This window comes from Oncorhynchus nerka, linkage group LG15 (assembly GCF_034236695.1).
Source record: "Oncorhynchus nerka isolate Pitt River linkage group LG15, Oner_Uvic_2.0, whole genome shotgun sequence".
NCBI classification, from domain to species: Eukaryota; Metazoa; Chordata; class Actinopteri; order Salmoniformes; family Salmonidae; genus Oncorhynchus; species Oncorhynchus nerka.
Genome location: NC_088410.1, coordinates 72,895,457 through 72,909,175, shown reverse-complemented (window position 1 = coordinate 72,909,175; position 13,719 = coordinate 72,895,457). Strand labels below are relative to the sequence as shown.

The following is a 13,719-nucleotide window of genomic DNA, read 5'->3' as shown; positions in this document are numbered from 1 at the left end:
GGATGGATATAGGTCTGTAACAGTTTGGGTCCAGGGTGTCTCCCACTTTGAAGAGGGGGATGACTGCGGCAGCTTTCCAATCCTTGGAGATCTCAGACGATATGAAAGAGAGGTTGAACAGGCTGGTAATAGGGGTTGCGACAATGGCGGCGGATAGTTTCAGAAATAGAGGGTCCAGATTGTCAAGCCCAGCCGATTTGTACGGGTCCAGGTTTTGCAGCTCTTTCAGAACATCTGCTATCTGGATTTGGGTAAAGGAGAACCTGGAGAGGCTTGGGCGAGTAGCTGCGGGGGGGAGCTGTTGGCCGAGGTTGGAGTAGCCAGGAGGAAGGCATGGCCAGCCGTTGAGAAATGCTTGTTGAAGTTTTCGATAATCATGGATTTATCGGTGGTGACCGTGTTACCTAGCCTCAGTGCAGTGGGCAGCTGGAAGGAGGTGCTCTTGTTCTCCATGGACTTTACAGTGTCCCAGAACCTTTTGGAGTTAGAGCTACAGGATGCAACTTTCTGCCTGAAGAAGCTGGCCTTGGCTTTCCTGACTGACTATGTGTATTGGTTCCTGACTTCACTGAACAGTTGCATATTGCGGGGACTATTCGATGACTGCCCTGCCCTGCTGGTCGAGGGCAGTCAGGTCTGGAGTGAACCAAGGGCTATATCTGTTCTTAGTTCTGCATTTTTTAAACGGAGCATGCTTATCTATAATGGTGAGGAACTTACTTTTAAAGAATGACCAGGCATCCTCAACTGACGGGATGAGGTCAATATCCTTCCAGGATACCCGGGCCAGGTCGATTAGAAAGGCCTGCTCGCAGAAGTGTTTTAGGGAGCGTTTGAAAGTGATGAGGGGTGGTCGTTTGACTGCGGATCCGTAGCGGATACAGGCAATGAGGCAGTGATCGCTGAGATCCTGGTTGAAGACAGCGGAGGTGTATTTGGAGGGCCAGTTGGTCAGGATGACGTCTATGAGGGTGCCCTTGTTTACAGATTTAGGGTTGTACCTGGTGGGTTCCTTGATGATTAGTGTGAGATTGAGGGCATCTAGCTTAGATTGTAGGACTGCCGGGGTGTTAAGCATATCCCAGTTTAGGTCGCCTAACATAAGCTAGATGGGGGGCGATCAATTCACAAATGGTGTCCAGGGCACAGCTGGGAGCTGAGGGGGGTCTGTAGCAGGCGGCAACAGTGAGAGACTTATTTCTGGAGAGAGTAATTTTTAAAATGAGTAGTTCGAACTGTTTGGGTATGGACCTGGAAAGTATGACATTACTTTGCAGGCTATCTCTGCAGTAGACTGCAACTCCTCCCCCTTTGCCAGTTCTATTTTGACGGAAAATGTTATAGTTGGGTATGGAAATCTCAGAATTTTTGGTGGCCTTCCTAAGCCAGGATTCAGACACGGCAAGGATATCAGGGTTAGCAGAGTGTGCTAAAGCAGTGAGTAAAATAAACTTAGGGAGGAGGCTTCTGATGTTGACATGCATGAAACCAAGGCTTTTTCGATCACAGAAGTCAATGAATGAGGGTGCCTGGGGACATGCAGGGCCTGGGTTTACCTCCACATCACCCGCGGAACAGAGGAGTAGTATGAGGTTGCGGCTAAAGGCTATCAAAATAAAAGGAGCAGATTTCTGGGCATGGTAGAATATATTTAGCGCATAATGCGCAGACAGGGGTATGGTGGAGTGCGGGTACAGCGGAGGTAAGCCCAGGCACTGGGTGATGATAAGAGAGGTTGTATCTCTGGACATGCTGGTTGTAATGGGTGAGGTCACTGCATGTGTGGGAGGTGGGACAAAGGAGGTATCAGAGGTATGAAGAGTGGAACTAGGGGCTCCATTGTAAACTAAAACAATGATAACTAACCTGAACAACAGTATACAAGGCATATTGACATTTGAGAGAGACATACAGCGAGGCATACAGTAATCGCAGGTGTTGATTGGGAGAGCTAGCTAAAACAGCAGGTGAGACAACAACAGCTAGCACAACAACAGCAGGTAAAATGGCGTTGACTAGGCAGAGAGGGTCGGATTAACTACACACAGAGCCTGAGTGCGGCTGGGGCCGACAGAGAAAAACATAAACAAACAGAATGGAGTACCGTGATTAATGGACAGTCCAGCAGGCATCAGCTATGTAGCCAAGTGATCACAGTGACCAGCAGGCATCAGCTATGTAGCCAAGTTTACAGCAAGGGTCCGGTGGAGTACTGGGCTCTAGCCGTGTATGAGTGTGGTTCGGGTGAACAGCTGAGTAGGCCGGGAAGTGGGCCTCAGGGATAGCTTCGGTACTGCGTGCAAGCTAGCTGTGAAGATCAGAAGTAGTGGTCCAGGGATTACGGCAGGAATCCGGCGTTGTTGTGGAGAGACAGTTATCCAGGCAAAAAAAAAACTGGCTGGCTGTGCAGAAGGTAAAAGCCGCTAACAGTGGCTAACAATGAGTAAATAGCTTGTAGCTAGTTAGCTTCTGGAGGTTCTTGAATGTGTTCTAAATTTTTTAAATAATAGCGATTCCGTATCACATTGGGTGAGGCATGTTACCGGAAGGTATAATCGAATTAAAAATCAAAAAGAGGTTGAAAATAAATATGGGTCCGGTGAGTGGTTGGGCTAGCTGGGGACACGGCGATTGAGACAGTTAGCAGGCCTGTGCTAACAAGCTAACAGTTAGTAGGCCGGGGCTAAACAAGCTAGCAGTTAGCAGACCGGGGCAGGCTAGCAGTTAGCAGGCCAAATTAGCAAGCAAGCAGATAGCAAGGGCTAGAAAGTTAGCCTTTGGGGGACGTCGCGATGGGGTTATGTCTGATTATGCATCTTCATGCGGTGACATGCGGTGGGAATCCGGGGATAAAAATAATAGGTCCTTTATGCTCCAGTTAGAGTCGCGTTGTTCCTACTGGCGAGAGCTTTCCGAGCTAAAGGTTGGCTGATGACCGCTAGCAATGGTTTGCTGACTGATAGCTGGTAGTTAGCTGGCTAGCTTCAGTTGAGGGGTTCCAGATCCGAAGTAAATATAAATACTTTAGAAGAAAAAAAAGCAGATCCACGCTACATTGGGTGAGGCGGGTTGCTGGAGAGTATTTAGATGTTGAGGTTTAGCTAAATATTTTAAAAGATATGCGAAGAAAAATATGTAAAAAATATGTAAAAACGATATATACAAGGGACACGACAGGACAAGATGTCTGACTGCTACGCCATCTTGGATCAATGTCAACGTACGTGGGGATGAGAGAGAAGATGTCCGCTGACTATCTGATGATTAAGTCCAAGTTAGAGGAAGGCGTGAGTTTGTAGTTCTGTGTTCACTTAGTGCTCATTGATCAAACAGATTAAGGACAAGTGCACATAATGATGTTGTCACCTTGCCATGGATCTGCATTTATTATCCACCTGTCTTTGATTATCCCCTTTGTTTCCAGATAGAAGTGCTGTATTGCACAACATATCATTCACTTCTGCAGTTATGTCAAGCTTTCTTGCTTTCCACCTTCATGTTATTGTTCCTGACCCACTGGTGTATCTTAAATATTACTTTTTGTTAAAAACCCTGGCTTGGATCCCCAAAGAAAGTCATTCATAATAGTGGGAGAGTGTTCTCTTAGTAATGAACCAAGGCTACATTTCCTGTCTGCTAAATAGCACTAAAACCTTTATTATTCACTATATTTGCAGCAGTATACTGTACTTATCCAACCCTCTCTTTACAATGTACATGGGATGGAAGAAATAAGGTTTTGCGAGCTGTGGGAGCTATTTGGAACTCGTTTCGTGTTATGTGTTTTCCCTTCTATAGCTAGAGCACTGTTAGTGCCAACTTTGGCTCGGATTTCATTTTAAAACCAAGTGCTGTTTCCAGAGTGAAGGGTATGGTTCACATTGTTCTTCAGCAGAGGCACAGACATAATATCTGATCCAGAGCAGCACTCTCCGTCTGGTCTGGTGTGCTTTGATCTCATCATCCGCTAACTGTCAGGCCATAGTCAGCCTGTCTCCCTTTCACTGACAGCATTAATAACCACTTCTCAATGGCCTTGTCTGGGATGGCTGTAGATGGCCACTTTTAGTAGGCCCTTGTGCATTGTTTAAATGCCTGAAGTAATTCCCTGACGTAGGTAGGTTGACCCTCACCCTGCTTTCTCCAGCCTACCTCGGCCTCGCCGTCACAGGGTGGCAAATAAGGCTCGGCTCTTCCTTTTTTGACGACACAGATTCATGAAGCCACAGCTTTAATCCCTGCATGCCAATCTGCCAGCTCAAACCTTAGCCAATCCCAAACCAGTACTACTCTGATATATTGGGATAAAAATGAGTAATAGCTGTGACGACCCTCCCACTCTGTCTGCCGTATTCTCTCTGTTATTTCCTTATTAGGATGCTGGTGGGCGGAGTTGGGAGGGTCGTCAGCTACATGGGAAACACCTGGGCCCGGTGTCTCCCAGGATAAATACACCACTTCCCCATTCATGGAGGAGACTCTCTCCATGCAGACACCCTCTGTAGATTGTGTTGTGGTTCTTGGTGGCCGTTTGTTTGTTTGTTTGCTTTGGCACCTTTCATCACCCTGCATTATCACATTCATGCATGCAAAACACTCACTTACACTACTGATTACTGATTACACACACCATTGTCTATTATACTTAGTTGCTTTAGGTAATAAATACATATTTTGCTACTCATTATCTCCACGTTGTCTCCCTTTGTTACGGGCTTTGAGCCGGTTCGTGACATAGCGTGCAGAGAGAATGTGACACAAATAATATCCACCACACTAATAGGCATCTATGGCTGGTGTATCTTCTCACACTAAGGGGTCCCAAGCAATCACGCTCATGTTTCTTCACATTGCCTTGAACAACGTCAGTTAAAGTAGTTGGCTCTGTATGGAATAAAGGACTGCAATGTGATTGTGCGTCAGATTGCCTTTCTTAGTTCATGTGTGACATGACTGAACTACCGCACCGCTAAAGCCGCGTTATCTGTCAAAACACAGACCATCTCATTCAGAATGATAGAGTAGGGCCTCTGACATCTATGTGAATGGAAGAACATGTGTGCGTCATCTATGAAAGCCCTGGTTGAATTAGCATATTCTCCTCCCTGCTGGGAGCAGTGACAGAGGGAGGGAGGGAGGTTGGAGAGGAGGGAGGTTGGCGAGAAGGGAGAGAGGCAGGTAGGAGTGGAATGTGTTATCTGGAGCGTGAAATCCCCTTAAACAAGCTGTGTGACACTTAGGGCCCAGCAGGGGGCCACAGGCAGTAGACAGTCCAGTACAGTTTAGCACTAACTAGGCTGGATGACTACAACTGCATGATGTTTACTTCCAGGATTAATTTCCCAGCAGCACATGTTCTGAATAAAGCATTTCAGCACACTACATGTTAACTGGTTCAGTGGACAGCGCACTGCAGCATGTTGTGTTGACAGGTGTCACCACTGACTGTCAACAAGGTGAAGCTCTTCTGCTTTACTTAACTGACATGTTTTGTCATTACAATTGATTCATAGAATATAGCTTGTGTTGTTATACTGGTTGTTTTCTTTGTTTAGTGTAGCTTCTGGTTTACCCAGCCTCACCCCCTTTGAGGCTTCAGTTGAACAGCTCAATGGAGCTCAATAGTTGTTATGACTGCTTTGTGTCTTATCCCCATTCATTATTCACAACTAACTGACAATTTATCCAGATACTTTGATTAAGACGCTACTATTGCTCCACCTCCTGCAGATTTATAGATGCCAAGTGAGAATCGGTGTAAATGGACACTAATCATGTGAAATGTACCCAGACTGTAAGTGATCCTTTCAATATATACTAGCTCACACCTAAGCTAACAGCAGTAGAGGAGACTGTATGATTGATGTGAAAGGATGCCAGATTGACCTGAAGCAGTGTTCTAGTTTAGACTCCTCCCAATAGCCTGAGCAGTGGCGATTTTGGCATGTAAATCTTTTTTTAATTTTTTTATTTTGGTCCCCAAATCAAACCAAATTTTATTTGTCACATGCGTCGAATACCACGTGTAGACGTTACCGTGACATGCTTACTTCCATGCTTTTAACCAACAATGCAGTTTAAGAAATATAATTAGGAAAATATTTACACAAGAAAATGACATAACAATGCTGAGGCTATATTTATTTATTTCATCTTTATTTAACTAGGCAAGTGAGTTAAGAACCAATTCTAATTTAAAATGATGGCCTACCAAAAGGCAAAATGCCTCCTGCTGGGATAAATATTTAAATAAATTAAATAAAAATATAGGACAAAACACACATCACGACAAGAGAGAAGTCACAACACAACATAAAGAGAGACCTCAGACAACATTGCATGGCAGCAACACAACATGACAACAACATGGTAGCAGCTCAAAACACGGTACAAACATTGTTGGGCACATACAACAGCACAACGGGTAAGGTAGAGACAACAATACATCACGCAAAGCAGCCACAACTGTCAGTAAGAGTGTCCATGATTGAGTCTTTGAATGAAGAGATTAAGATAAAACTGTCCAGTTTGAGTGTTTGTTGCTGCTCGTTCCAGTCGCTATTTGCAGCGAACTGAAAAGACGAGCGACTCAGGGATGTGTGTGCTTTGGGGACCTTCAACAGAATGTGACTGGCAGAACGGGTGTTGTATATGGAGGATGAGGGCTGCAGTAGATATCTCAGATTAGGGGGGAGTGAGGCCTAAGAGGGTTTTATAAATAAGCAGCAACCAGTGGGTCTTGCAATGGGTATACGGAGATAACCAGTTTACAGAGGAGTATAGAGTGCAGTGATGTGTCCTATAAGGAGCATTGGTGGCAAATCTGATGGCCGAATGGTAAAGAACATCTAGCCGCTCGAGAGCACCCTTACCTGCCAATCTATAAATTATGTTTCCATAATGCTCGGCATGGGTAGGATGGTCAACTGAATCAGGGTTAGTTTGGCAGCTGGGGTGAAAGAGGAGCGATTACGTTAGAGGAAACCAGGTCTAGATTTAACTTTAGCCTACAGCTTTGATATGTGCTGAGAGAAGGACAGTGTACCATCTAGTCGAATTCCCAAGTACTTGTGTGAGGTGACTTCCTCAAGCTCTAAACCCTCAGAGGTAGTAATCACACACTTGGGTGACTGGAGTCTTTGAACCTTTTTTGGCCTTCCTCTGACACCGCCTAGTATATAGGTTCTGGATCTCAGGAAGCTTGGCTCCAGTGATGTACTGGACCATCCGCACTACTCTCTGTAGTGCCTTACGGTCAGATGCCGAGCAGTTGTCATACCAGGCGGTGATGCAACCGGTCAGGATGCTCTCGATGGTGCAGATGTAGAACTTTTTGAGGATCTTGGGACCCATGCCAAATCTTTTCAGTCTCCGGAAAAGGTGTTGTCGTTCCCTCTTCACAACTGTCTTGGTGTGTTTAGACCATGATAGTTCGTTGGTGATGTGGACACCAAGGAACTTGAAACTCTCGACCCGCTCCACTTCAGCCCCGTCGATGTTAATGAGGGCCTGCTCGACCCTCCTTTTACTATAGTCCACGATCAGCTCTTTTGTCTTGCTCACATTGAGGGAGAGGTTTTGGGAGGTGTTTAGTGCCAGGGTCCTTAGCTTAGTGATGAGCTTTGTGTGTTGAACACTGAGCTGGAGTAAATTAACAGCATTCTCACATAGTTGTTCATTTTGTCCAGGTGGGAAAGGGCAGTGTGGAGTGCAATTGAGATTATGTCATCTGTGGATGTGTTGGAGCGGTATGTGAATTGGAATGGGTCTAGGGTTTCCGGGTATGATGGTGTTGATTAAAGCCATGGCCAGCCTTCATGGTTACCAAAGTGGGTACTACAGGGTGGGCTGCATAAGGGGACGACAAGCGGGTGAGAGGCAATCCGTAATTTCGATTAAGACATTAATGAGTGAGCTAGGACAGACATAGTCAATATAACTACTTGTTCAGCACTTCTGAAATGTACAGCGACAGAACACAGAACATGGGCCATTCTTACAGAATTCTCCCTGTACACCAAGTCAGAACCGTAGGATAAATAAAGGGGATATTTTAGCAGACATTGAAAGCTCTTAGAATATTATATTATTACATTTCCTTAAAACAGGTTACAGGCTACAAGTGCACCACAAAGTCAGAACAGTAGGCGAAATGGGTAGGGTGAGGCACATGGGCTACTAACAGTTTACTAAACAACATACACTTATTATTACTTTCTTAGCTACAGTATATATATCTCCCTGGCATATTACATAGTTTATAGTTTAGCACCATAAAATATTTTTGGGGACTCACCCTGTTGTGCTGTGCTCACTTGAACAGTAGTAAGGTGGCGCAGCGGTCCTTCGTGGGCAAAGATTGTCATCCAACTTTGTCATCAAATCTGTCATTCTCTGGAAATGTGGTGCATTCAAGACAACTGGGAACTCAGAATAAAAACAAAGTCAAATCATGATGATGTCAGTGATCTTCCAGTCGTAGCTCTAGAAAGAGGCTAGAGGTCCCGACTTACAATTCCGAGTTGAATGACGTTCAAAAAATATTTTCCCAGTCGGAGGTTGTTTTTTCCTGATTTCCCAGTTGTCTTGAACTCACTGAAGTCAGATTTCCCAGTTCCCGAGGTAACAGTTGTTTTGAGCGCGGCATAAATCATGCTGGATTGACAGCACGGCCAATGTTGAATGTTTATCATTTTAAGCTTAGAAAAGAATCCCTTAAATACAGACTTGGGACCACACACCCACTCTGCTGAATATAAGGCTAGTGATTGCTTTGCAATGCTTGCAGTTAGCCACTGATTCCTTCCAAACGACTCTTTGTTGAATTTGCGATTTCCAACTTAATTATGTAATCTTTATGTCCAATGGACGATGAGCACCGATACATTTTATCTACAATTTCTCTTCCACAGACTCTTCCATCATCATCTAATATTGTAAGAGGTTTCATTGTCTGCTTATATGCCCCCTTTATTTATCCAGGGTTCTGACTTGGTGTACAGGGAAAATACTGTAAGAGCAGTCCATGTTCTGCATTCTGTTGCTGTGCATTTCAATAGTGCTGAACACACTCCGTACTGAACTCGCTCATTAATGTCTTAATCAAAATTACGGATTGCCTCTTATCAGCTCCTTGTTCCCATATGCCATAGTTTGTACATTTTAAGTGTCAGTAGAAACCACATTTATTTAAATATCGAAAGTAAATGTAATTGCAAAATTATACTTGTATCAAAAGTAAAAGTAAAATTGTGGAATAATAATGGAAAATTACTTATATGAAGCCGACTAAACGGTAGTTTTTTATTTTGTTATATTTATTTATTTATCGATAGCCAGGGGGACACTCCAACATCTTTTACAAACAAAGCATTTGTGTTTAGTAAGTACGCCAGGACAGACGCAGTAGGGAATACCAGGGTTGTTCTCTTGATAAGTGCATGAATTAGACCATTTTTCTGTTGTGTTGAAAATGTCACATTGAAAATGTAACGCATGATTTTGGGTGTCAAGGAAAATGTATGGAGTAAAAAGTATATTCTTTTCTTTACGAATCTAGTCAAGAAAAAGTAAAAGTTGTCAAAATATAAGTAGTAAAGTACAGATACCACAAAAAACTATTTAAGTAATACTTTATTGCATTTTTACTAAAGTACTTTACACCACTGGTGCCTGTCACCTACTACCATACCCCCTTTCAAAGGCACTTAAATATTTTGCCTTGCCCATTCACCCTCTGAATGGCACACATACACAACCAATGTCTCAATTGTCTCAAGGCTTAAAAATCTTTCTTTAACCGGTCTCCTACCCTTCATCTATAGATGTCACCTGTTAAATCCACGTCCTTCAGTGAAGATGATCATAGCGTTCACCTGGATTCACCTGGTCAGTCCATGTCATGGAAAGAGCAGGTGTTCCTAATGTTTTGTACAATCTGTGTATATATTTAGACCAAGTTTTCTGCTGCTACAGTATTATTTAGTAAATAAGAATCCCCCTCCTCTTCAGAAAAAAATGAATATTAAATATATAAATAAAATCAAACAATAGAGTGTTCTAGTTAAGATGAAAGCCTGCTTTTAGCCTTGATTTTGTTCGACTCTGTTTCTCGAGACCATAGGGAAGGCTTCTGGTTTCCATTCGTCAGACTCTACAATTGCTTCTTTGATTAATTATATGCATAATATCTATTTATATCAACCAATGGCAAGCAATATACCCAGATATGTAACAAAACTATGTTTTAAAGAGAAATGGAGTTAATTTACATTTACATTTACATTTAAGTCATTTAGCAGACGCTCTTATCCAGAGCGACTTACAGATTGGTGCGTTCACCTTAAGACATCCAGTGGAACAGCCACTTTACAATAGTGCATCTAAATCTTTTAAGGGGGGTGAGAAGGATTACTTTATCCTATCCTAGGTATTCCTGAAAGAGGTGGGGTTTCAGGTGTCTCCGGAAGGTGGTGATTGACTCCGCTGTCCTGGCGTCGTGAGGGAGTTTGTTCCACCATTGGGGGGCCAGAGCAGCGAACAGTTTTGACTGGGCTGCGCGGGAACTGTACTTCCTCAGTGGTAGGGAGGCGAGCAGGCCAGAGGTGGATGAACGCAATGCCCTTGTTTGGGTGTAGGGCCTGATCAGAGCCTGGAGGTACTGAGGTGCCGTTCCCCTCACAGCTCCGTAGACAAGCACCATGGTCTTGTAGCGGATGCGAGCTTCAACTGGAAGCCAGTGGAGAGAGCGGAGGAGCGGGGTGACGTGAGAGAACTTGGGAAGGTTGAACACCAGACGGGCTGCGGCGTTCTGGATGAGTTGTAGGGGTTTAATGGCACAGGCAGGGAGCCCAGCCAACAGCGAGTTGCAGTAATCCAGACGGGAGATGACAAGTGCCTGGATTAGGACCTGCGCTGCTTCCTGTGTGAGGCAGGGTCGTACTCTGCGGATGTTGTAGAGCATGAACCTACAAGAACGGGCCACCGCCTTGATGTTAGTTGAGAACGACAGGGTGTTGTCCAGGATCAATTTATGTTGGCCTTTAATTTCTGACAAATTGTGGCCTGGTAAGCGAACATATGATGTCTTTATTAGACTCTCTGATTCACGATTCTCTTACACAGCATAATATCATTTTAAGGATTGTACCCTTTTTTTCATTTTTCTCCCAAAATGACATAACCAAATCTAACTGCCTGTAGCTCACGACCTGAAGCTAGGATATGTATATTCTTGATACCATTTGAAAGTAAATACTTTGAAGTGTGTGGAAATGGGAAATTAATGTAGGAGAATATAATACATTAGATCTGGTAAAAGATAATACAAACCAAAAAAAACATTTTTAATTTTTTTACAAATCAGAGCAAGATTACGGGATGTTAATACATTATTTACCTTCAGAGGTGAATACATCAAACCAGTTGCCGTGATAAAAGTTTTTGGTTGTTGTGCAATCTGCTCAAACAATAGCATGGTATTTTTTCACTGTAATAGCTACTGTTAATTGTACTGTACAGTTAGATTAACAAGAATTTAAGCCTTCTGCAAATATAAGAATGTCTATGTCCCTGAAAGTTGGCTGTTGTATACAACATCATTCTAGTCACTTTAGCGCACGTTAGCAACAACCGTCCCAGTTATGGGACACCCACCCAGTAAAGGATATACACTGAGTGCACAAAACATTAGGAACACCTTCCTAATATTCAGTTGCACCACTTATTTCTCTCAGAACAGCCTCAATTCATCGGGCATGGACTACAAGGTTTCTGTCAAAAGCATTCGAAAGGGATGCTGGCCCATGTTGACTCCAGTGCTTCCCACAGTTGTGTCAAGTTGGCTGGATGTCCTTTGGGTGCTGACCATTTTTGATACACATGGGAAACTGTTGAGCATGAAAAACCTAGCAGGGCTGCAGTTCTTGACACACTCAAAAATGGTGTGCATGGCAGCTACTACCATACCCTGTTCAAAGGCACTTCTTTCAAGCTTTTGTCTTGCCCATTCACCCTCTGAATGGCACACATACACAATCCATGTCTCAATTGTCTCAAGGCTTAAAATCTGTCTTTAACCTGTCTCCTCCCCTTCATCTTCACTGAATGACGTGGATTTAACAGGTGACATCTATAAGGGATCATAGCTTTCACCTGGATCACCCTGGTCAGTCGATGTCATGAAAATAGCATGTTTTGTACACTGAGTGTAGCTTATCACATTCTCTGCATGCTATACCCATCAATCAGTCTATAAGGCTGGTCTTCATTTGGCTGCCATTATTTTCATTTTACCCTTATTTTACCATGTTCTCAGTTGACTGAGAACACCTTCTCATTTACAGCAACAACATGGAGAATAGTTACAGGGAAGAGGCTTGTAGATAGACAATTATTAGGAGTGTGTAAATACAGTAAGACCCCATTTGATTTTGGATTTAGACATTTTACATGCACATTTTATGCAAGAATGCAGTCTGGTTATAGCACATCTCTGGAGTTTTCTTGGCATTAAAAGTGGTGAACATTAGTTTTTTTAGAGCTTTGCTAATTCACAGAGCCAATCAACTGTGAAATACAGTGGCTTTAAATGCCAGTACATCCTCTGAGCTTTGCTTTTGGGTGGAGCATTAGAATATTGCCAATTGATGCATTTTTATAGATGCAATGAAACTGTCAAGGCCTGGAATACAGAGACATGAGCCCTCTTAAGGTAGCTCTCCAGAGTGCCATTTAATAGGTCCTATCAGGTCCTATCCTTAACTGCACACACTCCAAACTCGCTCTCAGTGATGAGTCTTAGTGAAGAAGAGAGGTAATTTAAACATTGTTTGATGCTTTTAATATGTTGTTTGAGTGTTATTGGCTCAGATAAGAATAATTAACAAGAGCTATTAGCATCATTGCTTTTATAACCTGATTGTGGGTTGAAGAACTCCATAACTCCAAACACAAAGTTAATACTGTATTGTCTACGTTAAGGCATTGTGCCACTACCACCCAGCTGTAATGGTAGAAAACCCCAAAGCTTGCATTTCTCCTTTCTCTTTATATTTCAAAGGTATAGCCTTCGGAATCTGCTAGAACTCCAAAATATCCCTTCATTCCATGGTCTTCGTCATAATTATGGAGAGAGACTGTGATTCCAGGCTGTCTTTGCAGACATGCATCTCAACTGGGATTATCTATGGTCTGGTTAAACCCTTTTCCTCACCAAGCTAATGACTGAGGCATGCTGAGCCATGTGGCATCACAGAAAATGTAATCCTTCCTCGTAAAAAAAGCTAATATACACTGCCAAACGTATCCAGATTATTAGTATTTTTGTTTCAACACAGCCTTAATTTGTCAACAAGAAATGTTACTGAGCTACGTAGGGGAGAGTGGTGTAAGTTAAGCCATTTTTACATTCAGCATCATGCTGTCAAGGGAAATATAGTTTTCTTTCTAACAAAGATATCTACATAAATTTCAGAATGTTGTGTATCCCTGGAAATAATCAGAATGAATTCATGTAGTTTTAAAAACATACTTTTGCGCCATCAGTACAGATACCAACACATCTTTACCACCAAAGTCTATTTGATGTCACAAAGCTGTCCAGTACTTTAAAAATATCCTATCCTGTTGTCCTGGTTTCCAGTGGTTTGTAGAAGAGGATGTCTTCCTTAATTGACCCCCCATAAACATAATGGACATATACCAGGAGCTGTGCCATGC

The 13,719-nt window shown here is 43.1% G+C and overlaps 1 protein-coding gene across 3 annotated transcripts in view; it reads right to left on the bottom strand.

Moving 5' to 3' along the window:
• LOC115143266 (immunoglobulin superfamily member 21-like) overlaps positions 1 to 13,719 on the bottom strand; it is a 286,018-nt gene that overhangs the window by 112,089 nt on the left and 160,210 nt on the right. The window lies entirely within an intron of this gene.